Source organism: Aedes aegypti, chromosome 1 (genome assembly GCF_002204515.2).
Source record: "Aedes aegypti strain LVP_AGWG chromosome 1, AaegL5.0 Primary Assembly, whole genome shotgun sequence".
Classification (NCBI taxonomy): Eukaryota; Metazoa; Arthropoda; class Insecta; order Diptera; family Culicidae; genus Aedes; species Aedes aegypti.
Genome location: NC_035107.1, coordinates 17,796,515 through 17,823,655, shown reverse-complemented (window position 1 = coordinate 17,823,655; position 27,141 = coordinate 17,796,515). Strand labels below are relative to the sequence as shown.

The 27,141-nt window shown below is 38.0% G+C and overlaps 1 protein-coding gene across 2 annotated transcripts in view; it reads left to right on the top strand.

Moving 5' to 3' along the window:
• LOC5577930 (NADPH--cytochrome P450 reductase) overlaps positions 1-27,141 on the top strand; it is a 107,484-nt gene that overhangs the window by 46,087 nt on the left and 34,256 nt on the right. The window contains exon 1 of one of the 2 annotated variants that reach the window (XM_021839039.1): positions 9,582-9,897. The exons of the other annotated variant lie outside the window; for it this stretch is intronic. The gene's annotated coding sequence lies outside the window, so the exon portion shown is untranslated. Of the gene's footprint in view, positions 1-9,581; positions 9,898-27,141 lie in introns of those variants that run through there. 2 annotated transcript variants of the gene reach the window in all.

Below are 27,141 nucleotides of genomic sequence, written 5' to 3'. Positions count from 1 at the left end.
ATTTGACATTTCGTGAGAGGGGAATCTGGGCTGCATATGACGTTGATATTTTTCCTCTTCGCGAGTCTCTCTCAGCTTATGAGCAGTGCTGGGAATGGTAATAGTAGTAGGCTTGAATTTTCGCGAAAATCACGTGGCTCTCCCAGTACAGTAGTTCAAAAGCGTGAATCTCATCAAGTAGCCTATGTTGGGTGCACGAATTTTCTAAATCATGAGTGTCATTGAAGGCTCTAAATGCGGGAAATGCAACGGGAAATAGAACATGTTTCTACAGTAGTTTTGGGTTGCCCTTAGCAACGGGTGTTTTGCTATTTTCAAGGCATTTTGCCTACAGCAGCGACGGGCGTGAGTTTCACTGGCTTCGCTGACTGTGATTGGCTTTGCTTGGCTACTGTAGAGTGAATTTCAGATTTTTTCCAAACCCTGCTTATGAAGATCCTATAAGAATCTTGACTGGATTGGAATCCTGCTCTAGATTTGTCAAGAAATTTCCATAGCTCACTCACTCAGACATTCTCGCTCGCATTTCCGATCCTTTATGAAAAATTTGCTAAACTAAGAAATTCTTAATTGATTTGTTTAAAAATTCTTAATCAGTCTCTCGCTCGATTTCTTACTAAACTTATGCGGAGTTTTTTTTAGAACTCCTCAACAGAAAGTATTGACCGATTCCCATTAAAAACATTGCTTGTTCTCAACTAGAAACTTTGCTGAATTCTATCTGAAGCATTATGTAGGTTTCCTCTTCAAATTCTTTGGAAGATACTTTGAGTTTCCGCTGAATTCGTTTACAAGCCATTAGGTTGCTCATTCCCTCCAAATCTTGCCTGTATCTATTTTGGAGTTGTGCTAGAATTTCGACTATCCAGCTTTTTACGAGCGCTAAAGGTTGCTGCCAACAGGCTCGCTTTCTGGTAGGGATCAACCGATTTGACGTTTGGCTTGGGCAGGTCCGTCCCACTCGGGCTCAGATTGGGTACCACTTCTAGTACTGCATTTGGTCCCTCGGTAGTGCAAAAGGTACCCAAGTTTGACAGATCGCAGTACACTTTGAACGGCATTCTAGATTACCTTATGAATCATAAAATTTTGAGCAACTGGGGTCTTTAATTTGTCTTTGCTCAAAATCTTGCCTGTATCTATTTTAGAGTTGTGCTAGAATTACGACTATCCAGCTTTTTACGAGCGCTAAAGGTTGCTGCCAACCAGTGTTGCCACATTTTTTCCAAATCTCATCTGTGTTTTCGACCGAAAAAATCTTTTTTATCTTGAGTCAACCTCCAAAAATCTTGGTAGAAATCTGTGTTGTGCAAAAATCAAAAAAATACATTATTAGATCGAAAAGAGTTTTTGCAAAATTATTATGGCTGTATTTGGCATGTCAACAAGTATTAATTTGAACAAATTCTACTTAAAGTAAGTTAAGGATGCAAAATTGTTTCTGAAAGTTAAAAAAAAAATAAGTTGAAAAAAAAAATGAACTAAGTAAAGGCATTTCTGCTTTGTATCTCCCAAAACTGTGCCCTAAACTCGTGAAATATCCTAAAACCTTAAAAAAATTTTTATCTGTAGGCGAAAACAGGAAAAAATCTGTGTAATTACAGAAAAATCTGTGTATGTGGCATCACTGCTGCCAACAGGCTCGCTTTCTGGTAGGGATCAACCGATTTGGCGTTTGGCTTGGGTCCGTTCAATAGGCCTGACAGCTCTGTGTATGCATTCGTTTACATCTGGCGAAGAGCGGTGCATGCACGGGACTGTCATTTCCGAAGAAGAACTATAAAACGACCCAAGCCAAACGTCAAATCGACCAATACCTACCACAAAGCCAATACCTACCATTAGCGCATTTAAAAAGCTGGATAGTCCCCTCCGTAGACCGAACCTGAAATTTGTACATAATTATATTCGGAATCATTCTGAATTTTTTCAAAAATTCGATTAGGATTCATTCTGGATTCCGTTGGAAATCGTTTTCAATTTTTTTGGATATATTTCTATGATTCTTTTAAAAACCCACTTTAAATTTAACCAAAAATCCGCTCTGAATTCATCCGAAAATTGATCCTGGACTCGTTTGAACATTCGTCGTTTGGAAGCTGTCTGGAAATTCACTTCAAATCTGTATGGAAATTCGCATGGTTCCGGGAAACCTGTCCATATTTTTTGGCAGATTCAATCCGAATGATTTCTAAAATCCGCTCCGGTTTCGTGCAGTTAATGAAATCCTCTTCCAATTTATCTGGAGTTCCCGTCCGGGTTCTCTCGAAACCAAACCCAAAGTTGTTCCGAAACATGTTCGGGATTCGTACTGTAATGTGGATTGGTTTGAACACCCGTTACTTAGAAGCAGGGTTGGGAAAAAATCTGAAATTCACTCTACAGTAGTCAAACAAAGCCAATCACAGTCAGCGAAGCCAGTGAAACTCACGCCTATCGCTGCTGTAGGCAAAAAATTGCAAAATACCCGTTGCTAAGGGCAACCCAAAATTACTGTAGAAAAATGTTCTATTTCCCGCTGCATTTCCCGCATTTAGAGCCTTCAATGACACTACTGATTTAAAGAAATTCATGTACCCAATATAGGCTACTTGATGTGATTCACGATTTTAAACTACTGTAGTGAGAGAGCCACGTGATTTTCGCGAAATTCAAGCCTACTACTATTACCATTCCCAGCACTGCTTAGAAGCAGAAAATCTGCTTCATATCGACTGAAAAATCTCCAGAAATTTGTCCGGGAATACTATCCGGGCTATTCTGCAAATCCATCCCAATTTTTGAAATCCACTCTGGATTTATACAGAAAACTATTAAAGATTTTTCCAATAAATAAAACAGTTCTTAGTTTTTACTGAAAATCCACATCAAATACCTCCGGAGGAAGTTCGTTTCGAATTCATCTGGAAGTTTGCTTTGGATTTATCTGGGAATCCGTTTTGAACTCGTCCAGAAGTCTGCTTCGGTTTCTTATTAGAGTCCGAACATTGTCCAGAAACACGCTCTAGAATAATTCGTAAACATGCTTTTAATACGTTTGGAATTAGTCGGGGCTCCGTCAGGATTGATGAGACAATCTACTTCCAATTTGTGCTGGAATTAGGGAAATCTACTTTGGATTCAGCGGAGAATTTCGCTCCGAATTTGTCTGAAAATCCGCTTTGAGTTTGCTCGAAAATACTACTGATTGCTTGAGATCCGTATTCCTACACATTAATTCTGGAATACGTTTCGGTCATCAACCATAATCTGCTTCCCATAGGTAAGAAAATCGTTTATTTATGAATTCTTTCGAAAATCCGCCCGTATTCGTCTGGTAGTCTCTTCCAGAATACTTCTCGTGATTACTTCGATCATTCGATCATTTTCTCTCAATTCCTCCTATCCCGATCAGTGTTGACAAATCTAAATTAATGAGCTCTCTTCGTAAATCACATCCTTGAGTTTTTCGTGCAAAATCACTAAATCACACTCATGCCGTCAAAAATGATTCAGTCACAAAGCCCCTCAGTTGTTGTGTACTTTAGAAAAGATTACTATAATTCTACCAGATTAACAAGAAATCATTACTTTGTGTGAGTAAACTGTGGAGATACGATGCAGTGAGTTAAACAGATGAGCTTACTCATCCACGATTTTTCCTACAGTTGAGTTACGTGATTGACTAATCACGCATGAAAAAAATCAATAGTGAATTTGAGTTTTCCACAACACTGGTCCAGATTACAATGGCGATAATCATCAGAATTATTCACTTCGGAAATGTTATCCGTATAATTTCTCCAGAAATGCCCTCTTAGTTCCTCCGCAATCGATCTCTGTATTCATCAATAATTGTTCTCCAGATAACTGTGGAATCTTCGGGAATTGCTGTTTTGTTGTTTGGGACATTCATTACCGGATTACTCTGGTATCGTTATTTGACTTTTTTTCAGATTTTTTTGGGATTGCTTTTCGCATTCCGTGAAGTTGCTTTCCGAATTCGTCTGGACTAGCTCTTTTCGGATGTCTCCGAAAATACTCACCGTTAACAACCGGTAATTCATTTCCTGGCATTGCTTTTTCGAATTCTTTTTTGGATGTTTGTAAAACTCTCGAAAGTTGTTCTCTGAATGCCTTTGGAAATGCACTCAGGGTGGGCTCAGATTCCTCCAGAATTGTTAACCAGACCCGTTCAGAATCTATCTCCGGATCTTTTCGGACTGGGCTCCTCTAAAACTAGTAGTTTTTCACTATAGATCGGAACTAGAAACTACAAGTTTCTCGCTATAGATCGAAAGACAATGTCCTAGGCTTAGCGTTTCAAACAAAAAACGCAACAGAAGAGGCTAATGTGGCTCAGTTAGGGCAAGTATACAAAGAAAGCCTCTCAAATTCCTTTTGAAAAGTTGCGCGAGATTTCTTGGGAAATCCCAGGAAAGACAGTAATTTAGGACTAATCTCAGGCTCTTCGATAAGATTGTACTCTTAAAGAGTCGAGAGTTGCTCTGGACTCATCCATGCGATAGCTGTGGAGTGAAAAAGGATGATGCAATAAGCAGAAACGGTAGGAAGACATAACTATGAGGTCCACTAAGAATCTTCACTAGCTTCTTTAGGAACTTTATTTTATCTTATTGTTCTAGTTTAATTATCGGTAAGCTTAGTGCTTATTCAGCTTAGCTTAGCTTAGCTTAGCTTAGACTGACTACACATATCAATGGTTGCTATTCCGTGATTGACCGAGGTCAGTGAAAATGCACAAAGAATCAACTAGAAGATCGGCTGGGATTGGCCATAATCTTCTTCAGTGTGCATAATTCAGTGCCTTTATTTATACATGGTCAATAACGGCGCCGGCCACGTCCTTGCAGTCAGGTGGGATTGGGGGAAGGAATGTTAGTGTCTAACCTTTGCTATTTGGAGACCGTGTTTGCCTCTGCATCTCCACAAAGGTTACTGGGAGGGATGTTTGTTAATGGGGAGGATCGTTGGGTCACAGGATTCACTTTGATAAGCGATTAGACCATGGTAAATAATTATTTGTGAGCTATAAATATGCTTATATGTAAATATAATATTTTCATTTGGTATGAACAATATCTATTAAAAAAAATATGCCGACACTTGAGGTGACGAACCTATCAAAGTTTGTTGAATAAAGTGAACCTTTCGCAAGTCTACACTCGTAGTGTCGAACCATTCAAAGTTTTCTTTTCAATTACAAAAATAAAAGTAAAAGGAAAAAGGTGTTTTGAGAAAAAAAATTGGACATAAATAATTTATGAATCAGAGTTTATGTCGACACTCACAGTGACGAACCTTTCATAGTTTGTTGAATAATCATATTTAAGTCTCACCGTTGTAACGATTAATGGTTCAATCATACATATTTTATAGATTAGAAATAGTAGCATGAAACGAGCTCACCAATTGATCCGTCATCCTTGAGCAGCAACAATCCACTTTCAGCTTCACTCGTTTGCTCGGCTATATAAAAACACACAGAGAAAACAGGCGCGCGACCCGGGAGGGAAAACAACTGACGACTGCTCGGGCTTTCTTGACGCACTGCCCAGGAGCAAGCGTCAACGTCGAAAGATCAAAAAGAACTTATCAAACGCGGCACTTTTTCACTTACCCTAACCAAACATACCGATCACGCCAAGGTCGAAGGATCAAACACAACTAAATGATCACGGCACTTTTTCACTTTCACTCGACCGACGCGAGACATGTTTGATCCTGCCCTCATCGCCGGCCCCCGCAGGAGCTAGCGTCAAGGTCGAAGGATCAAACACAACTCTATCGGTAAGCTTAGTGCTTATTCAAACCAAAAATTCAAATATCCAAATTATCCAATCAGGGTGTCTACTACCTGGAAAAACCTGGAAAACCTGGAATTTCGGCTACACTCAGGGAAATTATTTTGAAACAGTAGTAAAGGGTAGAATATGTCGTTTTTGTGACAAAACATTTCCTCAATCAAAAATTTTTTCGGCTGCGCCGCTATCAAAACATTAGTTGATTTGATCAGTCCTTATAACAATTTTTAATTAATCAGCATAAACAATGTTTAGACAAGTAATCAAAATACAAGATTGCCAAACTGGTAGAGGCAAATACAGTTCAGTTGAGTGTCGTTCATGAACAGTTGATAAGTTGAAAACACTAAAAAATTACATTTTTCAGGCAGAGAAGCAATTTTTTTTAGAGGAATACTTCAGGAATTCTTGTAATTTCTCCAGTAATCTCGTCTTGAATGTTTTCAGAAATTTCTCCAGGGAGGCTAACATCGATTTTTCAATGGATGGTTACAGGAATTTCCTCAGAATTTGGTCCAAAAATTCTAGAGCACTCCAAAGCTTCCACAAAAGATTATTTCAAAGTTTTATGTAAAAATCGATTCGACATTTTCCACAAATTCCTTCATATATTCCAGGCATTAGGTTCCTACAGAAATTTCTCTTGGAATGTCTCCATCATATCTTCAAAATATTGTTGCTGTGGTTCAAACATTTCTCTAATAATTATTATAATTGCCCAATCTCTATGGATTATTCAAAACTTTATTCAAGTTCAGGAATTCTGTCCGAATTTCTTCAAGCAATTCCTTTAAAACGTCTTGTAGAAAATTATTATAGATTCTATTTTTTTAATATTTTAGGAAGAATTTCATGAAAAATTTAGGAGGTCTTTCTGGTAAAGATGCATCGAAGCACAGCCACGAATTTTCAAGAGTACAAGTCTAGAGAACCAGACAGCCGTTTGTGCTTGTGTTGTTGTGTTTGTTTGAGCCGTTTGACTCACTGGTTACTCGCTGGAAGTGACCAATCGATCAAATTTTCAGTGTGAATGGTTGTCGGGTTCTCTAGTTTTGTGCTCATGAAAATTCAAGATTTGTCTTAGATGCATCTTCACCTTCAGAGATCCTGGTAGGAATTCAACAAGACGAACTTAGAACTCACACAAGTTTCATCTTAGGTTACTCCAGGATTGTCTTTCGAAATTCAACACCGCAGATTTTTTTTTAAATTTCTCCAAAACAATCTAAAAAATTTCCTTGAAATTTCGCCGGATGAATGACTTGAAAAAATATTTAATGATTTTATTGAGAAATTTTTCCAAAACATAAGTTGGAGGAATTCCTGAAGGAATTATTATTATTGTCTTTATAAAAGAGACTTTCAGCTCTTGGCTGGTTCGTCTCGACTTCCTGAAGGAATTTTGAATTCTTGACGATGCTTTAAACGGGAATGCTGGAGGTAGTCCTAGAGAAATCAATGGAATAATTTTTGGATGGGTGATTCCTGATGTGGTTATCTTTAGAAAAAATCTAGATTGAATTAATGAAGGAATATAAAACGAAATTCTTGAAAGAATTATTTAGAAAGTTCGTGCAAAATCTCAAAACAAACTTTTAAAGAAATCAGCGAAATAATATGTTAAAAAAGCTAAAGCAAATCGAGCTGCTATACTTGTCGTAATGTCATAAGAAATCAAAAAAAAAAAAGGCATTGGAATTATACTTCGAAAAATGTGTGTTCAACTTTGGAATCAAACTCTCATCTCGTGCTTCCTGATAGGTTTCTTTTAGTATTCACAATTTATTAATTTTTCTTAAGCAAGAGGTCATTAAAGTTATTATTTACAATACGATCATACTACCAGCCCTGATTCCCCAAAGCAAAAAATACAAAACGCTCTCCAGAAAAAAAAAAATATTGCATGTCCGTCGCTGATGTCCATACATCTGAATCCAATTTTAAGGGAAAGGATTTTTTTCTTAAGATCGAAAAGACTATTTTTTTCATACCTGAATTTAAACCACTTTCAGGTCATTTGAGAAGCACTTGATTTTCGTGTCAATTCAATAAAAATCACAAAATTATTTGATTTTTTTTCATATGTTTACACGTTAAGAACAAAACATATTATTGTTTTATTGGAGTGAAAAATACTTTGTTAAATAAGTTTATTTTCAAAGATACCTTTCATTTAAAAAAAGTTTTTAATAATCTAAAATTAACTATTTACATATTTTGGAGAATTCCTTTAACCTTGAATTATTTTTAAAAACCTGGAAATCTCAGGGAATTTCATTTCTGTAAATGAGTAGACACCATGCCAATTATCTTCCAGAAAACCTGTAAATTGATTTGCACAGTCTATTAACTATCGACATACGAAAAAAAATCAATTCATACTAAAAGTAAATAAATGTGCTACAATAATGGCACCTCCAATTGGTTTTATTAGGGTCATCATTGCAGTAAATCAATCAAAACAAAACGAAAAGATCGTCAAAACAAACACTCTGCTATGTTTAACCAAGATTTCGCAGCTCAGATTTTAGTGCTTTTCATGGCTTATTGTATGATCTCTATTTGTGGCCGTCATAAAACTATCCTAAGGATCCAATAAATCCATGTGGTAATGGAATTCAGTGTCGATCGGTAACAATCACTGACTCTCGCAGATGTTTAGAAAGCTAGTACCAAGAAAAGTACAAATAGGGAAAGTGTACCAGTTATGGCCATAGTGGTTCCCTATTTGGCCATATGTGAAATTTTGATAACTTTCACATTTTAAATCTTTTTGAATGTTTTAACATCAATATATATCTTAAATCTAACTGCTACAACCCACAAAAATTTTCAAAATTTGGAGACATTAAATTAATCACGTATGGCGAAATAGGGAACCACTATGTCCATAACTGGTACACCTACCCTAGTCATTCCAAGTCTTTTGCAAATTTCTGAATGTGTGCTGTCTGGATGTTTGGCATAAAATTCAGCCCAACGATGTCAAAGTTTCATCGAACAATCCATTAGCATGTTCTTGTTTAACAGCGCTTGATCAGCAAACAAGGTGAGCTGTCGCCGATTCAGCGAGTCAAACCAATGACGAAAAAAGCGTTTATATTTTGCAGTTGCCCAATTTTTCTTGGTTCATGAGGTAATAGAGTAAAATCTGGAATGAGGTGTAAAGTGTACTACTATCTATCAAACTTGGGTACCGAGTGTAGTACCAAGTGATCGAATGTATCTAGTTCACCTTCTGTCTTTATTCCGTCTTTGGTCAAACATAACAACTTACCTTTCTCGGAATTATCACAGCAACTCATCCAAGCAACCTGTTTTGCTGCGTCACGCTACAGGATTTCTGTCACTGAAGCTCCACGTTCGCGCGAATCCTCAATACACATCTTCTCAGCGATGGATGTCCCCGAACAAACGGCCCCGTAGTAGCCGTACCGTGCCGGCGTGTAAATCACGCACTCTGCGGCCACCGTGTGCTTTGTTTGTTCTGCTGGTCCAATCGTCAGCGTGATTGCCGCCACAAACACACGAGCCCCCTCGTCCGTCATCCATTGGCGCCCCCTCTAGCGGCGAATCGGCGCGTTTTCTGCAACCTCATGGAATACCGACACGGGGCACATCTCAGCAACCATATACTTATACTAAACGACGACCGATAAAAATGAGCCGTCGCTGTCTGCGTTACATTCGGCTGTGCTGTGCCCGTGGTCGTCGTATAACTCGTCGTAGTAGGCAGGCAGAAGAGCGTGTGCTGTGTGTTGGGCGCCGCTGCTCCATCGTAATCCGTCCATCCGCCCGTCAGTACTGTTCCAGTGTTCGTCAGGCAAAGAGCGCACGCGGACAGATCCGGATCTGTCGACGGAGGAGCCCCATAAGTAGTGTGTTTAGTTAGTGTGTCTAAGAAAAGCGCTGCTTGTGCTGCCCGTGGATCGCGTTTGCGAATCTTTGATCCCGCCGTACGCTTTGCGTTTCGGTGGCCGCATTTCCTACGCTCTGTGCGTACTTGACCTTCCCCAGTGCCGATCGCCGATCTCCATTGCTGCTCAGCTGCTGCGTGAAGAGCTTAAACCGTAAAACATCCGCTGATAATTGTGTATGTATCATACAGTCAACCCACAGTTATGAATCAACTATGGGTCATGTATCGGAACAAAATATGATTGAAAATCATGGTGACTCTGCATTAAACTGGATTTCTACCCTTATACTGCAGAATAATAATTGTTTTTATGAATGTACCTCAACTTTCACGATTATATGCGAAAAAGTGCCGATTTCAAGACAATTTTCAAAAGTTCTCCGTCCTGCAGATGTGGATCAATGAAAGAGGATGTCCCTTATTATGAAACAAGTGGATATGAACTGTACAAAAGCGATGTATCCGCGAAGTGTATTAGTGATAGCGTACGATTTGGCGTTTCTAGAACAGCCTTATCCTTGATTATGGATCAGAACACTACAACAGCAATTTAACCGCGAGGAAAATAAAAGATGCTGTAGTGAAAGCATATTTTTTGGCGATTCTTTTGGAATCACATTTTTTGATACTACATATCTAAAATAATATGGTTGACAATTGACCATGAGAAGTCTGTAAAAGTTGATTATAATTGATTAAGAATCCAAGTAAGGAATGATAATTAATGGCGTTGCTGAGACCGTTCCTGCTATCATAAATGTTTCAGCACATTACAATTTTGTGATCTAGGTTGTATGAAATACTGACTATATTGATGTTTGCATGAAATTTAAGGTATGATTGATTTATTTTTTGAGTAACTCAATCTAAAGAGTATGGAATATAGGACTTTTGTATGGAACATAGTTTGATAGAAGAGCGCTTTGCGAAGGCTCAAACTGTCGAATTCATTTTTCGGCCATTGGAGTGAGTGTTTAGGCCGAAGTTGAGACTGTCCAGTGGAGGATGGATTACCAACTGGTGAGCTCGTTTCATGTAAATTATAATACAAATTTGTATCGTGGCAACGTTATATTCACATTTTTGAATACAGTAATAGATTAGCAACCTTCAATTAAGTAAATAACAGTATTTATGTGCTTGCGAAAAAAAATGGTCCGCAGTTGTTAGTTTACGTTTTTAATTCAAAACTGAATCCATAACTGTAGGGCAACTGCACCGCTCGGTCCACCTTCCTACGCATAATGGAAATTTTGCATCTTGATTCGAATAATGTCGGCTATGCGTGAATAGAAGACCGACTGACTGACTGTGCGCGATTGATTGGAGTTGCGTTGCGTAACCTTGCGTTCGAATTCGGAGCGCGATCCGTGTGGAGGTCTTGGTCGAGGTCTTTGCCAATCAGCTTTATTATATTTTTCCATTTATCGTGCCCGTGTGATATTGGTGTGTTTGTGTTGGTCATTGTGTGAAGCAACGAGGAAGATTACACTACACCCTCTCTCAGATGTGGGACACCCTCCCCTGATAAGGAACTCTAGTGATAACGGAAACTCAAAGGTGGCCCCCGGTACCTTCGTTCGGTGCATGGAACAGAATTAAAATCGGTGAAAACTATTCAAATTGGGTGGGGTTATGAGTCAAATTGTTTATTTATTGACGAACGAGCGGAGCGTGACGTGCATGCGCAAATTTGCATATACGTAGACGTCGTCGAGTACGAGTGGTTTATTTGTTTGGCGGGTAGTACTGGGCGATCTGTTCCGGTTGAGATCGAGTCCGGAATCGATCGTGGGAAAGTATTCTTTTATATAATTGCGACAGTATTTATCTTGGTTTTAGTTTGGAAACTTACTTTATCATTTTTAAAGAGTGTGATTGAATTTTCATTTAACGAATGTTTCATCCAATTTTATAGATATACTCTCTATAACTCGATATTGAAGAGACCATCGAGTTGAGGTGATATTGAGTTTATCAAAGCAATTTGCGGTTCAAAAGGCCAACGATGTAGCCATGAAAACCAAGTTTTTCTAGGGTTCTATAACTTGATATCGAGCTTTGAAGAGTTGACCATACATCATTTTTGTTTCAGTTAGGTTGTGATGCCTAGCAAAGGAGTAATTCTTTTGCGTTGTGCCTTGTTATTGAATAATTCTGTCAATGTAATTGTTCTTCTAAATTGATCGAATTATAATATAGTAAATGATTTCTACAACAAACCATCGATGCATTTATAAGATTTCAAATATATCCAAACAGCTAACGTATAGAGTTCGATAAGGACCACAAAAGGACACCTTTCTTTAAGGGCTAATAACTAAGCCTTTCCTGAGCGGATTTGTTTACGTTGTTCAATGATTGCTTTCAAATCTCATATAGATACTTTATTGTAAGAATAAGAATGAGAACAGCGCCAAACATAATTTGACGAGTTTTCAACTTTGAGCCATTACGCTGTTTAAAATAATTAAGATTTGGTTTCATGAATCTTAATCTTTTCAAATATTCGGCCGACAATGTTCATATCATCCGCGAAGCAAACAAATTGGGAGGATCTCGTGAAAATCGGACCCCGGCTACTAAGCCCGGCTCTCCGCATTACACCTTCTAGCGCAACATTGAATTACAGCACACCTTCCATCGTTGCTCTTATCAGTCTCGTGAGCTCCCCGGAAAAGCCGTTCTCGTCCATGGTTCTCCATAGCTCTATGCGGTCGATACTATCGTATACCGCTTTGAAGTCGATAAAGAGGTGATGCGTTGGGATCTGATATTCACGACTTTTTTGGAGAATTTGCCGTACAATAAAGATCTGGTCTGTTGTCTATCTGGTCGTTGTCTCCAGGAGTTTTGCGTCTATTTTAAGGTGTTTTCCTATGAAATCTATTGAGAACTCTACAAGAAATTCCTCAATAAATTCGACCAGGGCTTCTCCGTGAAGTTGCTTCAGAAACTTTTGAAGGGATTCCTCTAGCCTTTCCACTTTGCGATTATTAACGCAGTTTTTCGAAACCTTTTCCGAGTTATTCCTTAAGTTAAATTCTTCTTTAATTCTTCGCAAGTTCATGTATGGTTAACACTATATAAGGTCTAATATTACTGCAATCATTCCAATTATGCTTCAGATCATTAGTTTACATTCTGTTTCATGGATTCTGTCCAATGTTTTCAAGGAATTCCTTTATAAAATCCTGCAAATTCAGAAACTTGATTTAGTATTTTTGTACAAATTATCTTCCAAATTTATCTAGCAAAATCCTCAAGACTTCCTCAAGCGTTCGTTCAGATCCTTGCCGGAGTTTATCAAGAATTTATTCAGACTTGATCAGAGATTACTTTAGGATTAGCTTTTAAAATAATTTACATTTACATCCTTTTTGAACAGTTGTGAAGGATTTTTATTTATTCATTTAAGCAAATGTTTCATACATTTTTAAAAGGTACTTAATTTACAATTACAGTCAACTATCCTGTTACTCGATATTGAAGAAATTGAGAATGACAACAACCAAACATGAATCGACCATTTTCCAGCTTTTCTTCTACAAATTTTAAACCATGGGGCCATAAAGCACTTATCGGATCATCTCTTACACGAATTTCGTGGTTTGTCTTAAGGTGAAGATGAACCAAACCACACCACAAGTCTTCAAGAGCACAAATCTAAAGAACTAGATTACCGATCAAGCAGAAACTTGATCTCTCGTAGGTAATGACTAATCGATTGAATTTTAAGCGCAAACAGCTGTCTGGTTCTCTTGATTGTGAAATTGAAATACAACTCAGCTATGACTAAATAAGATACTATTTGAGACTTGATCACTATTTAAGCAACCCTCTTAAAATTCCTTATTGTCAATGTATTATCTCTAAAGTCTCTTTTTACCCGAAATAATCTCTAAAATCGCTTATTCCTTTTTTCTTCATATATTGACACATTAAGAGCTGTTCGGTAGACCAATCCTAATAATAATTCAATTAGTTAACTTATTGCGCGTGTGTTTTTTCGCTTGCATTGAATGCTGGTACGAAATTCTAGATTCTTACGCGAATGTTCCACAAATTTCTGCGGAGATTCCTTTGGGAAAAGATTCAAAGATATTTTGAGTGATTTCTCCAGAGATTTCTTCTTGAAAACTTTAGAGGATTTGAGGATCATTCCAGAAATACCTTTACCTATCCTTAAAGTTATTAGCACAGCATTTCCTGCAGTGGTCTTTCAAGGAATTTCTTTATTTCTCAAGGAAAACTTGAGCACCTTTTCCAAGCAATTATCCCATGATGTCCTTCAGTAATTTTTACACTAGCTCTTCCACCGATTTCTCCAGTTGTCACTCTAGAAGATCTTCAAACATTCCTACAGGAATTCTTCCAAGAATTCATATACAGTTGATTCTAGGAACTGGTCCAGGAAATCCTTGAGGACAGCACCTATTTAATGCGTAACGCTAAAATTGAGAATCATCCCTCCCCTTTTGAAACGCTTTAGCCAATCCTCTTCTACCTTTCTAGCAGGGATTATTCCGGAAAACCGAACTAGAAGTTTTACCAGCATTTTGTTCAGGGATTCCCTCTGAAATTCTTTCAAACATTTCTCTAGTAATTTTTCCAGTCAAATCTTCATGGATTCTTCAAAAGTTCATTAAAAGTTTCATACACGCAAAAAAATTGTGCGGTAAGAACTACTATTTTAGGGGGTTAACTTAAGCGCTCGCACCGGCAATTTTCAGCAGACCAGCAACGCGCTTGATTTTACCATGTTTGTAGTCGAAATCAGATTGTTGTAAATTATTTCTGTCGAATGTACCAGTAATATGGTGGGATGTACCGCAAACATAGTAAATTGGTCTAAAATTCCATGGTAGTTTCAAGAATGGGCGTAGTCAGCTACAATAGTAATTATTACCACAAAATTTTTTCCCGTGTAGTAAGTTCTAAAATTTTTTACAATTACTGGGAGGCATATCTGGAGATAATCTTTATACGCCCTTGAAAAATTTATATAATTATTGAGCATTTTGCACCTTATTAGACTACAGTGCAGAAAATTTGCACAGTGAACATTTGCACACCTCTCAATTACACTCACATTCTTGTTTTACAGCGTGCTTTGACGTTAACTTTTTCATCCTTGTTTTGATTGTTTGCGACGATTAGCATAAGCGATGGAACACAAATTACGTCATGTTAAATTTTAACTTTTTCGAAAACTCACCCCTTTTTGTCTCGTTTTTTGTATGAGCCTTCCAAAAATATTGTAAGAACTGTAATGCTTGGCTTGACCTCTCCCCCTTTGACATAATTTATGCATGACCCCTGACATAATTGACTTATCCACCGGTGCAAATTCACTCGGTCTAGGAATGCAATCTGAACACTTCCAGCAACGCCATCGGCAAAATGTTCCAGATGCTCCAGAAGACCTCTAGATGAAGAGTTCAGTTCATTTCTCAACGTGGAGTACCTAAGTGAATCGATAGACAAAGACTAAGATTAAGTTACTGAAAGTTCTTCCGTTAGGAGGAATGCCGAATCGCTAATCGATTACGTCCCGAATCTGTAGAAACGTATCTGATTCTGAAGACGATGCTTCTGTCATTATGGATCCAGTAGCCAACAGCTTCTCAAAGGAAATACTTCCCGATTAGCTTTACGGCTGCTGGCAATTGGTTGTCGTTCACGATTCCAAAGCCCGTTCGTCGGTAAAATAAGTCTGAAGCTGGTAATACGGTGGATATTTTTCTGCACCAATGCTGATTACTTTTAAATAAACATAACAATAAAGACATTTTGATGCAATTTGTTTGACTGCTTTGAACTATTTTGAAACGTCATTAATAGCTTTCTAAGCATAAGCCTACTGATGTTAGGGAGTGTGCAAATTATATTTAGCACATGAACAATTTCATTAGAATCTAAAAATTCGTACAATGGTCAATAAGAAATTTCCCAAATAAATTCCAAAAGTGCGTAAAAGAATAACTGAATGAGCTTCTGAAGAAATCTTGGGAATAATGTCTGGAGGAAAATTTGAGCTGATACTTGATGAAGTTCCGGGAGAGTAAAACATGCAAACATACATTTAGTAATAATTGGTGTGATATTTGTCGTATTTTCAAGTGGAATTTAAAAAAACATCAAGGAAGATGGCAGCTTTGATTCTGTGATGAAAATCTTATATATTCGCCAAAGTTGTATAAAACACTGTTTTCATCGATGTTTACATGAGATTTAAGGTATGATTTATCAAACTTTTTTGTGATCCAATCCACCAAGCATGCAATATATGACTTTGACTTTCATTTCAGACATAAATTGGTTTAAATTGCACAATTAAATTAAGATTTAATAGATTTTTCCAACATGCTTGCAGTCTCCATACAAATTACTTCGTTTCTCTTATATGGCAAAATACAATACTTATCGAAGCCATCAAAAAATAACTTTTGAGCTTCGAAAGTATTATTATGAAATTTGTTGAGAATAATTGTTATACACATGAAGTTTGAATTCTGTGACAAATTAAGCTAATAAACTGCCAAACAAGCTGGCAAAATTGCAGGCAAGTTAACTGAAATAGTCAAATTTTGCATTTTCAATAGTCAATATCTCAAAAACTGGACGTGCTATGATATTTTTGAAAACGGCAATGGATTAAGCAACCCTTAATTTAGTAAATAGCGATATTTCGGTGCTTGAGACAAAAACGTGTTCCGCAGTATAATTGCTTAAAATGCGGAAACAGTCAACTCTCTCCAACTCGATATTGAAGAAACCATCGAGTTACATAACACAAAATCAGTGCAACTGCGATCCAAGGGACCATCGAATTAGTCATAAGAACCAACTTTTACTATGTTTCTCTAACTCGATATCGAGATACAGAATATCGAGTAAGGGAGAGTTAACTGTATTTGATTTTTTTTCAGCTTAGAAACGGAACCACTATTCCCCTTTAAAAACTTTTAGAAATATCTTTGGAGAAATGTTTGGTCGGTCTAACAGTTGTCATAGAAGTTTGCAAATAAATTCACTTGCAAGTTGATGATCTGGAAAGCTATCTGCGGTTATGTAAGAAAACATCACTGATTTTTATCACCAGAACAACAATATCGACAAGTTTACAAAGAAAAGTGTCTTTAAAATAGAGTTTTCCCATTCATTCAATCGAACAAAGGTCCCGTGAAGTTCTGACCCTACTAAGCCAGCTGCTATTACAGGCCTGACGTCATAGAATAGTATGGTCTATTGAATTATCACAAAAATCCATTAGTCCATATATCCGACAGATCGAAAAAATGTTGGTGATAATTAAGCGTTAATCTAACGAATAAGTCAAAATCTGGTTTTGAATCAACATTTCCTTCCCCAATCCCAAGTTTCGGTGAAGATGCGCGTGGTCGGGAATAGTTATATTCATGCTTTTGGTTTTCTCGTTCAAGATTAGATCATGTTTTACTCCCCAACCTTGTTCCTGAAGGCAGTCTGATCGAGATAAACAAAAAAAAAAAAAACAAAACATGAGTATTACTAGTATCGAATCTTCAGCTGTAACGCGGGTAGATCACCTTTTCGAGGTGCGTTACAGGGTAAGATCTACCACATTATTCTCTTGTTGTATCTGTTCTTGTGAATACTTATAAGGTACGGCCGGAAGAGTATAAGAGAGTAACAAGCCACTAAGACCCACCTATTTGTCCTAGATGATGAGGAGGTCGAAGTGGAAAAATGGCTCAATCAGCATCTGAGGTTGGTTTTAACTAATGAGACAAGTTCTTTCCGAGTTCAAGAGATTATCTTTCGATATCTAGAAGGAATTTATGCAAAATGGTAAAGAATGATAATTGTTTAAAAAAAAAACGACTTCTTCATTATTTCTCAATAGTAATTGACATGCACTAAACAAAGGACACGGGTATACCATAAAAGATCAAAGGAAACTGGTCGCAGTGGTTCATCCCGAACAGAAACAGAAAAAAAGTATCGAATCTACGATGCATACCGTAACTACGCTAACGCTAATGCTAACGCTAAATAAGTCAAAATCTGTTTTTTGACATTTTCTTGAAAAAACGGCAGATAAGGTAGTTAATGATGCAAGAACGTATGGGTTGAATCCAGAGTGCTTCGTGAGGCCCAAGCAGGACAGTTCGGTTTTGCGTCGTCCGATAATTTTGCTCATGATTTCGCGCGTTTTCGTCGCCGGAGAATTTTTTTTTTCTTCCCTGTTTTGGAGCGTCTTGCTGGGTAGTGCTTCGTGAGGCCCAAGCAGGACAGTTTTTACATTCAGAAATGGAATAGTGAAAAGTGAAAAATGAAAAGTGATTTGTTTGATTTGTGTCCTCAGTACTGTTGGTTTTTGGCTGCCCTAAGTTCATCGAACCATCCGGAAGTGAAAGGCAGCACATAAATTTAGAGAATCAATCCGGTGAGTTTGTTCCAGTATGATACTTTTGTGAGCCTTCCGGATCGTTTTTGTCCGCGTCGTGGAACTTCTGATCGTTTCTTGAACGGAAAATGTTATTTTCGGAGTTTGATAATTATGTTCAGATTGCGCATTCTGTCCGGGCGGGTGTTACGCAACTAACAATCGGTCGTGGATGCTTCTTAACCGTTCGATGACCCTGGAGGGATCGATTCTGCTTTTCGTATAATTTTGAGCAGAAAAACCGACTGTGTTATCCTAGGGTGTTTAGTTCGAACGCGCTTCCTTTCGTTTTTCGATTATCTAAAAATACAGTACCACCCAGTACAGTTTTTCAATGGGCACAATACAGTTTTTCAATAGGCGTGATTTTTTTACGCGTATCGTTATTTTATACAATCCGATGACCCTAGAGGGATCGGTTTTGCTTTTTACTGGTTATTGAGCAAAAATATTACTGCACAATCGACAAGCATTTCGCGAAATACTCTTTATACTATAAATAAGCTATTGTTTTTCTCTTTTGATTGCCGGCATTCAAAAGATTAATTTGAAAACGCTTAAACAACAAATATTTATGGTCTATCGCCAGCTTTCTAGGCGAATCCTGACAATATACCTTCCCCAACCTCCAACTCCGTAGCACTTATGAGGGTGTCGCTGAGTCGGTGGCCTCTCATTAAGTAAGTGCTACATCAACATTTCCTTCCCCTATCCCAAGTTACGGTAAAGATGGGCGTGGCCGGGAATAGCGATATTCATGCTTTTAGTATTCTTGTTTATGATTTGAACAAGGTATACTCCCCTGCCTTGTTCCTGAAAGTAGTCAGAATGAGATTATTAAAAAGAAACATGAATGTTGCTAGTATCCAATCTACGAAGTATACCGTAACTACGCTAACGCTAACGCTAACGCTAAGAACGTATGGGTTGAATCCAGCAAAAATTTCGAAAACTCAACTGAAAAGCTAAGAAATATTGTTTTCTTCTATTCTTTCCATGAAGCTCACTAAACATGCTACAAAATGATGCGCTGAGACTTTTTTGTACGGTTTTTCTTCTTGGAGAAATCACTCAATTTGTGCGGCCAAGTTCTAAGTGGAACAGACTTTATTTTTGGTTTCTGTTTGGCCCAGGCAACTGATTTCGAAGCACAATTAAAGCAAGCAAAGGAAAACATCGCATCTGTACCGGTGCATGATCGGCAATGTTTCGCAAGTTGTAACGAGCTTGATAAATAGCAGCAACGAAGGAGAGCCTCAAAGAGAGAGCGCGATGATAAAAACCCATTTTCTCGCTCATTTAGCATTATTGGGAGTAGGTGTTTTACCCTACTGGCATGATAAATACTCCCCGAACATCTAATATCAAAAGTATCTCTAGGCTTGAAGCTTTATGCACTGTTATCTCCCGATCTGATTAGAGATGCAACAGTAGACGACAAACAACCTCTCATGACGTGTTGCGGATCATTATTGTTACAGAGAGCGATAAGTGAGAGATCAATTTTCTCGCCTTCTGGCCTCTAAAGTTGATATTTTCAGTACACTTAGTCGCTACAAGCCCTGGAATGTCTACCGAACTCTACGGGAATAGCTTTCCAGATTCTTCCGTGAATGCTCTTCGGGTCCGCTAAAATTAACTTTCCGGGTTCCTCTTGGCTATCTTTTTGAATTTCTCGGCAAGTTGTATAGCAAGTTTGGTTGAATTTTCTTTGCAGATTCAATCAGCCAATCGATTCAGTTTCTGCCTGACTGTCACTCCAGTTCCGCTATTTGAATTCCAAAGAATCAATCTTTGAATTCCTTCGACATCGATCTCCAGGTACTTTTAAATTTGTTATCCTCTAAAATCCTCAAAAATCACTCCCCAAAATCCTCAGATTTCTCTTAAAATTAAACTACTGTTATAATTCCTTTGCAACATCACTCCACGTCAGAACCGCTAAAAAGATTCTTCCAAAATTGTACAGCGTATTTCACAAAAAAATGCTCCCTGAGTTCGTCTGGAATTGTTCTTCTGGACAGCTCTCTCAATTTCTTCTAAATCGTTCTTCGAATTTCTTCGAAGTTGTTAAAGCTCCTCTGGACATATCCTTACAAAAATTGGAGTGTACGAACCTACTTAATGGAGTTGCTTATTAGTGATACGGTGAACGGTGGTACAATAAGTTTGCTTACAGATCAGATCAGTCATTTATAGATTGGACGGGTCTGGAATTGAACTCATGGTCATGTAAACAGAATGGGGCTCTGCACTGTTTTGATTTAGTATGAGGTTTTGACGTTTACTGGCCTTGTTGTTTACTAATTTTATGAAGGAGTGAAAGAGTGAGACTGATTTCGGTGCAGAGCCTCATTGCAGGTAATTTGCGTTTGCAGTTTCAGCAGGCCGTTAGGTGAATGTCCTGAACACTTATAGGCCGAAAAGTACGTTAGGTGGAGAGGGTTGATCAGGTTTTATCGTAGGCACCCAGACAGAAAGCATAGTAATGGCTAAGACGTCACTAGGCCTCAAGATCGTAATAGGAAGAAACTGTATGGCCGAACGCCATGAACCAGGGTTACGATAGTTCGAAAGTCATTTGTCCGAAAAGGTGATTATTAACTAAAAATGTCTGTAGGCCGAAAGAGTTATCATTCTATCAAACTGGATTCTAGAGACCGATTCGGCCTAACAATCGCAAAGATCAAACCATCATTCCAGCCTTACAACCGTTTTGATTTTTTAACATGTTCGGCCTGAGAACTCCTTGAAATGATTTTGACATATTTTACGTTAAATTTTCACTCTCACAATATACATTTTCATCTTGCCTCAGATCTGTCGAAAATGTTGGGTTTTCGATCAATTGCCTTGTTTCGTAAAAATCTAGGCAAATCTCCGAACAAGTACTTGTACGTTTCCAGACTCTTTCGAAGGCAATCAACAGCTCCCGGAGATCGGAATTGTTTATGCAAATCTATAACAATGAGACGTCACTGTACACCTCTTCCATCTACTCTTGATTTTCTAGCTTCAACTTCTATAGAGATCCTACCTCTAGACCTTGGCCTCCGTTCAATGATCGTTGACACCCCGGTGCGAGCCGGGTGTCATCGCCGCCGCCGCTGTTCTACAAGGGCAGTACAATAAGCTCCAAGCATAAAGTGGTAAATTGATTGCTCACGAGCTGTGAACATTAGTGACAGAGACAGCTATACGTGAATTTCTCTGATAGAAGTCCAAAAAAAGAACACTGGATTACGCTTTGGAGCGAAATCGAAACTTAATTGGGGTTCAAGGTTTCCATGGCGATTCGTGATGAAGTAATTCTAGAATAAAGATTGATTAGGTTGTAACACCTACAATCGATCTGATTTCAAAGCTTGCTCGGTTAACTTTCTACGCAACCTGGAAGTGGTATCTTAATGGCCTGCAACTCCAATTATTCCCTAGACTTAAATCAGTGCTGTTCACATGACAAACTACGCCAACAATGTTGCTAAGTGACGTTCCCATCAATTCATCTTTTCCAGAAACAACAATTTGTGTACACACACATTACCCGCTCCTCTGTTTACAACTAAATAACTGTTCGGGCTCAGCACGTGCGGCATCATTTACTATAGAGAGCTAGCTGCTCAACTATGTACCTACTTGGGGTTCTCATTTTTGCGAGCGACATGGCTTGCTATTTTTACGTCATTTCTCCGCGGCGGCGCGATGAACAGTTCGAACAGGTCTGAGAATTAAACTCCATAATATTGTAATAGTGGGTTTTGCTCCACGTTCGTGGAATCTTATCTGGTTTGATTGCAAGGTCGCGAGCGGTTTTAAATCATGCGAATGATAAAAAATCGATAACCGTTCATCGAAGTTGGCGCTGATAATTTTTATTCAACAAACTTGAGGTCACCAAGTATTTTGAATGTTGCAATTGTTAACAAATCTCGCATACGAAAAAACCGGCACACGTGTGTGAGTGTCGATCTTTAATGGTGCATGCAACGGTTACTGGTAGACATTCGCGGAACTTATAATTGACAAGCTTGCGTTAGCGAAAATTTAAATTTCTGTCCGGTCGGTTTTATTTTCCTTTGCGTCAAGTCACGCTTTGCTATCAATAAAACAGCGCATGCGATGCGAAACTATATTCAGAGGCAACAACGTGCGGCCGTAATTACGGGCTATTTGTATTGGATTGGAACAGTCGGTAGCATTGGGCGCGATACGTCTAGTTTAAAAAATCGATGAGAATTTCGACTTTTTGCTTTTACTGTTATTGATTTTGTTGTGAATTTAGTGTAGAGTAAAACACGATAAAACCATTTTTATAACTTTCATTACACACATTTTGAGAGGATTGATTCACTCTCGATTGTCCAACTCTCGACTGTTTCTGGATGATTTATTTGTAATTGACTAGACTAGAATCATATTTTATTAATTTTCATCTATCTCTGAATCAATTTCTAGTTCCTCTTCTTTATTTTAAACTTGCTCTCAGATATGTTTGCAATTATTGACTTGGCATGATCATTCTTGATTAACCTATGATCCACTTTTAGCTTATACTGTTCACTCACTCTTACCTCCTCTTCAATCACAATATTACTTCAATTCTGTGTTCCTACTCTCCCTCTTCTGAATCCCTTTTGGTTGATGTAGTAGATTAGTATTAGTTCTCGATTAGCTCTCAACTTGGTTGGAAATCAATACTTGAATCTTTTTTAACTTTAAAAAAATGCTTTCAATAATAGACACTGTTCGATTGAATCATTTTCGCCACAGTTTCGACTTACTCTCAACTTTCTTCAAACTTACTCTCAACTCAACATGAGTGTATGTCTACGATTATTTCCGACTTATTTTTGACCTATTGTCAATTTGTTCTCATTTTTAATTCAAACTCGATTCATTCTATTGAATCACTCTATAATAGCGCTCGTTCAAGTTCCGGCTCATTACGATAGCTTAGTATTGATATTTATCGTTGCATTCTAGATCTATGCTTGGCTCAGTCTTTATTCAGTCATGATGCATTCTCAAATCTCTCAAATAACTTTCATTCATCTATTTTCTCTTAATCGTCACGGACCCGAATCTTTCGCGACATACTTTCAATTCGTTTTCAACCTATACTCGATTTAGAGACACATTTGAAATTGACACTCAGTAAACACTATTTTTTCATTATCAACTTATTTTTGACTATAGACCTTAACCCTTTGGGGCCTGATTTTTTCCAAGAACTATTATACAGTTTTTTGAACGCCCTTCAATAGTTTTGGTGCTCAAAATGCTAAACATAACAAGAAATGATGACAAATATTTTTTTGGGAGGTGCTAGGTCTTCCAAACTGCTCTTGAGTTTATAACTTGAAGTCTATGCTTGTAATAACAACCTTGTTCATCATACAAGGTGATGAATTGTAATCTACCGTATATTCTGAACCTTCTGAGTGTTCAGCAAATATTATCAGATCATTTCGAATGTTCTAGATTATCTAACTTGTCAGGATGTTCAGTACATAAGATCTACAACGCGATGAGAGTCAGGATTTAGTGGTAATAAATTAATAACCACGAAACGAAGCACTTCCGAAACATGGTGTATTCGACAAAGTTTCCAGTCATAATTAGCGACATCTATTGGGAAGCATCCATAAATTATGTCACGTTAAAATATACTATTTTCAACCCCCTGCTTTTCACCTTTTGTTTGAGAACAATTTGTGAAAACGTCAGTAGAGTCTAAATGCGTAAACGAGTAGAAACACGTTTTGAATATATGTGTTTGTCGACGAATCTTCTTCTTTTTTCTTGGCATATCGTTCCCACTGGGAGGAAGCTGGCTTCTCTGCTTAGTGTTAGTTTAGCACTTCCACATTTATTACATGAGATCTTTCTCAGCTAATGACCTTTTTGCATGGATGTATCGTGTGGCAGACATGCGCCCATACTCTGTGCCCAAGGAAGTCAAGACTCTTTCCTTTACGAAAAGATCCGGTAATCGTCATACAAATCTCGAGCTTTGCGTCTACGGAATGATTTCCAAAGAAATCTGGCATCGCTGATTATTTCTAGCGCAAGCAACTACTGCTGTAAATTTCGAGAATTGAGCTTCGGGATAGTCTGAACGTCGTAGAATATCCCAGGACATGAAAAGGCATGTGAAGCAGCGTTTTTATCGACATAATAGGTATGTATTCTCAAGTACGAACATCAATTGTATTTACAAAAGGCATTTTAAGCTACTTTTATACTAATTATTCTGTTTGTCAGTCTTCTGCATGTTCAGGATGTTCTATGTTGCCAAGTAGGACATTAAGGCATACACCTAAAAATTTTCCCTGACAGGGAAGTATATTTGCATGGAATTTTCCGAAGACAGTAAATTTTATTCATTGGTTCTTTTTATACAGCCATTTTCCGACTGCGGTCATAAATGACCGTGCCGGCCCCAAAGGGAAAACTTTGATCATTTTAGCGAGAAAAGTTACTGGAACAAGGGTAGACCTGAAGTTCTGAACTCCAGGGTAAATTGGAGGGCCTGGAATATCACCAACGTTCCTTGAAATAGCCAATTGGTCTGTGAGAAGGTTCAGTGAACATGGTTGATTATATAACTTCACTCAGTTTAGAAGGAAATATTACTGGAAAAATAGTAGACCTGAAGTTCTGAAGTCCTGGGGAAATTTTGAAGGATCTGCAATACCTCAATCGTTCCTTGAAACAGCATATTGATCCATGAGAAGGTTCAGTAACATAGTAGATTATATAACTTCACTCAGTTTAGAAAGAAAAATTACTAGAACAAGGGAAGACCTGTAGTTCTGAACTCCAGGGCAAGCATGGGAATATTCACTCACTCATCCGAACGCTACCGATAAAATATCTGCAAAGTATCTGCTGCCACCGAATGTTCAATGACTGCCGAACGCTACTAGGGTGAGCGCAATCCCGACGAATCGTAAACGATTGAGATAAACCGAAAATGAAAAGTTATACGGAGCGGAGAGAGCACCTATCCTCTCTTAAATTGGAGACACGAAAGAACGCGTTCGCCATTCGATCACTGAAAGCTTCCTGCAAAATGTACAGATTTTGGGTTCACTGAAACATTTCGCCTTGTGTATTACCAGTCAGTGAACGCTCTTTAGCTCTCAAATACGAATGCCGCTCGTGCGGAATCGGAATGTAAAGAATCATTCGCTTCGGCACAAGGAGTCGGTAGTGATCATTCTGTTGCCGTTTTTGTCTAACTTGTCACTCGGCGAACAAGAAGAAAGCGCATTGGAAATTGAAACACTCAGCTTGGTCGGAGAAACGGCAATCTCGCTCTTGACCGCTTGTGGATGTGAGCGATAGAAATGCAATATTCGAGTGAATGTTTCCCATGCTTGCTCCAGGGTAATTTGGAGGGCCTGGAATACTCCAAACGTTCCTTGAAATATCTTTTTGATTCGTGAGAAAGCTCAGTGAACATTAAATAACTTTATCGTTTAGTAAGAAAAATTACTAGAACAATTGTAGATCTGAATTTCTGAACTCCGGGGTAATCTGGGTGGCCCGGAATACCCCAAACGTTCCTTGAAACAGCTAATTGATCCGTGAGAAAATTCAGTGAACATGTTAGATTTTACAACTTCACTCAGTTTAGCGAGATAAATTACTTGAACAAGTGCAGACCTGAAGTTCTGAACTCCAGGGTTATTTGGAGGGCCTGGAATATCCCAAACGTTCCTTGAAAGAGCTTATTGATCCATGAGATGGTTTAGTGAGCATGTTAGATTATATAATTTCACTCAGTTTAGTGACATAAATTACTGAAACAAATGTAAACCTGAAGTTACGAACACTAGGGTAATTTGGAGGGCCTAGAATACCCCAAACGTTCCTTGAATTAGCCTATTGATCCGTGACAAGGTTCAGTAAACTTGGTAAGTTATATATCTTTACTCAGTTTAGCAAGAAAAAATACTGGAATAAGTGTAGACCTGAAGTTCTGAACTCCAGGGTAATTTGGAGGGCCCGGAATACTCCAAACGTTCTTTAAAACATCCTATTGATACGTGCGAAAGTTCAGTGAACATGGTAGATTATATAACTTCACCCAGTTTAGCAAGAAATACTACTGAAATAAATGTAGACATGAAATTCAGATTTCCAGGGTAATTTGGAGGGCCTGGAATATCTCAAACGTTTCTTGAAGTAGCCTTTTGATCCGTGACAAGGTTCAGTAAACATTGTAGATTATATAACTTCACTCAGTTTAGCGAGAATAACTACTGGAACAAGTGTAGACCTGAAGTTCTGAACTCCAGGGTAATTTGGAGGGCCTGGAATATCCCAAACGTTCCTTAAAATAGGTCTTGAGATTCTCAGAGGTTGGTAGATTCTATTTGAATTTGTAATGTTATTGTTTTTAATCCAAACAATTACTGTTACGGTTGTAGATTTCAAAGAGTGAGCTTCAGGACAGTTTGGACGTCCTAGAACATCCCATGACATAGCAAAGTAAGTGAAATAGTGTTTTCGTTAAAATAGTAATTCTGTATTATCTAGCCTGAACATCATTTATGTTCACAAACAGCATTTCACGCTTCGTATGTACTTATAGTTCAATTTTCCAATCTTCAAGATGTTCAGGATGTTCTAGGTTGTCAATTAGGTCATAAAGGCATATACTTCATATTTTTCTCTGATAAAAGAGTATATTTGGGACAACTTTGCCGAAGACAGTATATACATTTGTTCATTGGTTCTTTTTTACAGCCTTTTTTGTACTGCGGTCATATATGACCGCGCCGGCCTTTGGTTAAATCAAAAAGCATTTGATTCATTCTCAACTCACTTTCTACTCATTCTCCTCTCACTCAAAGCCCATTCTTGAGTCATTATCGATTGTTTCTCGACTCATATTCTCAAATTAGCCTCACTTCAACCCAATTTTACAACTTTTTCGATTCATTTTCTACTTCATTTTACCCCACTATATTCGTTCT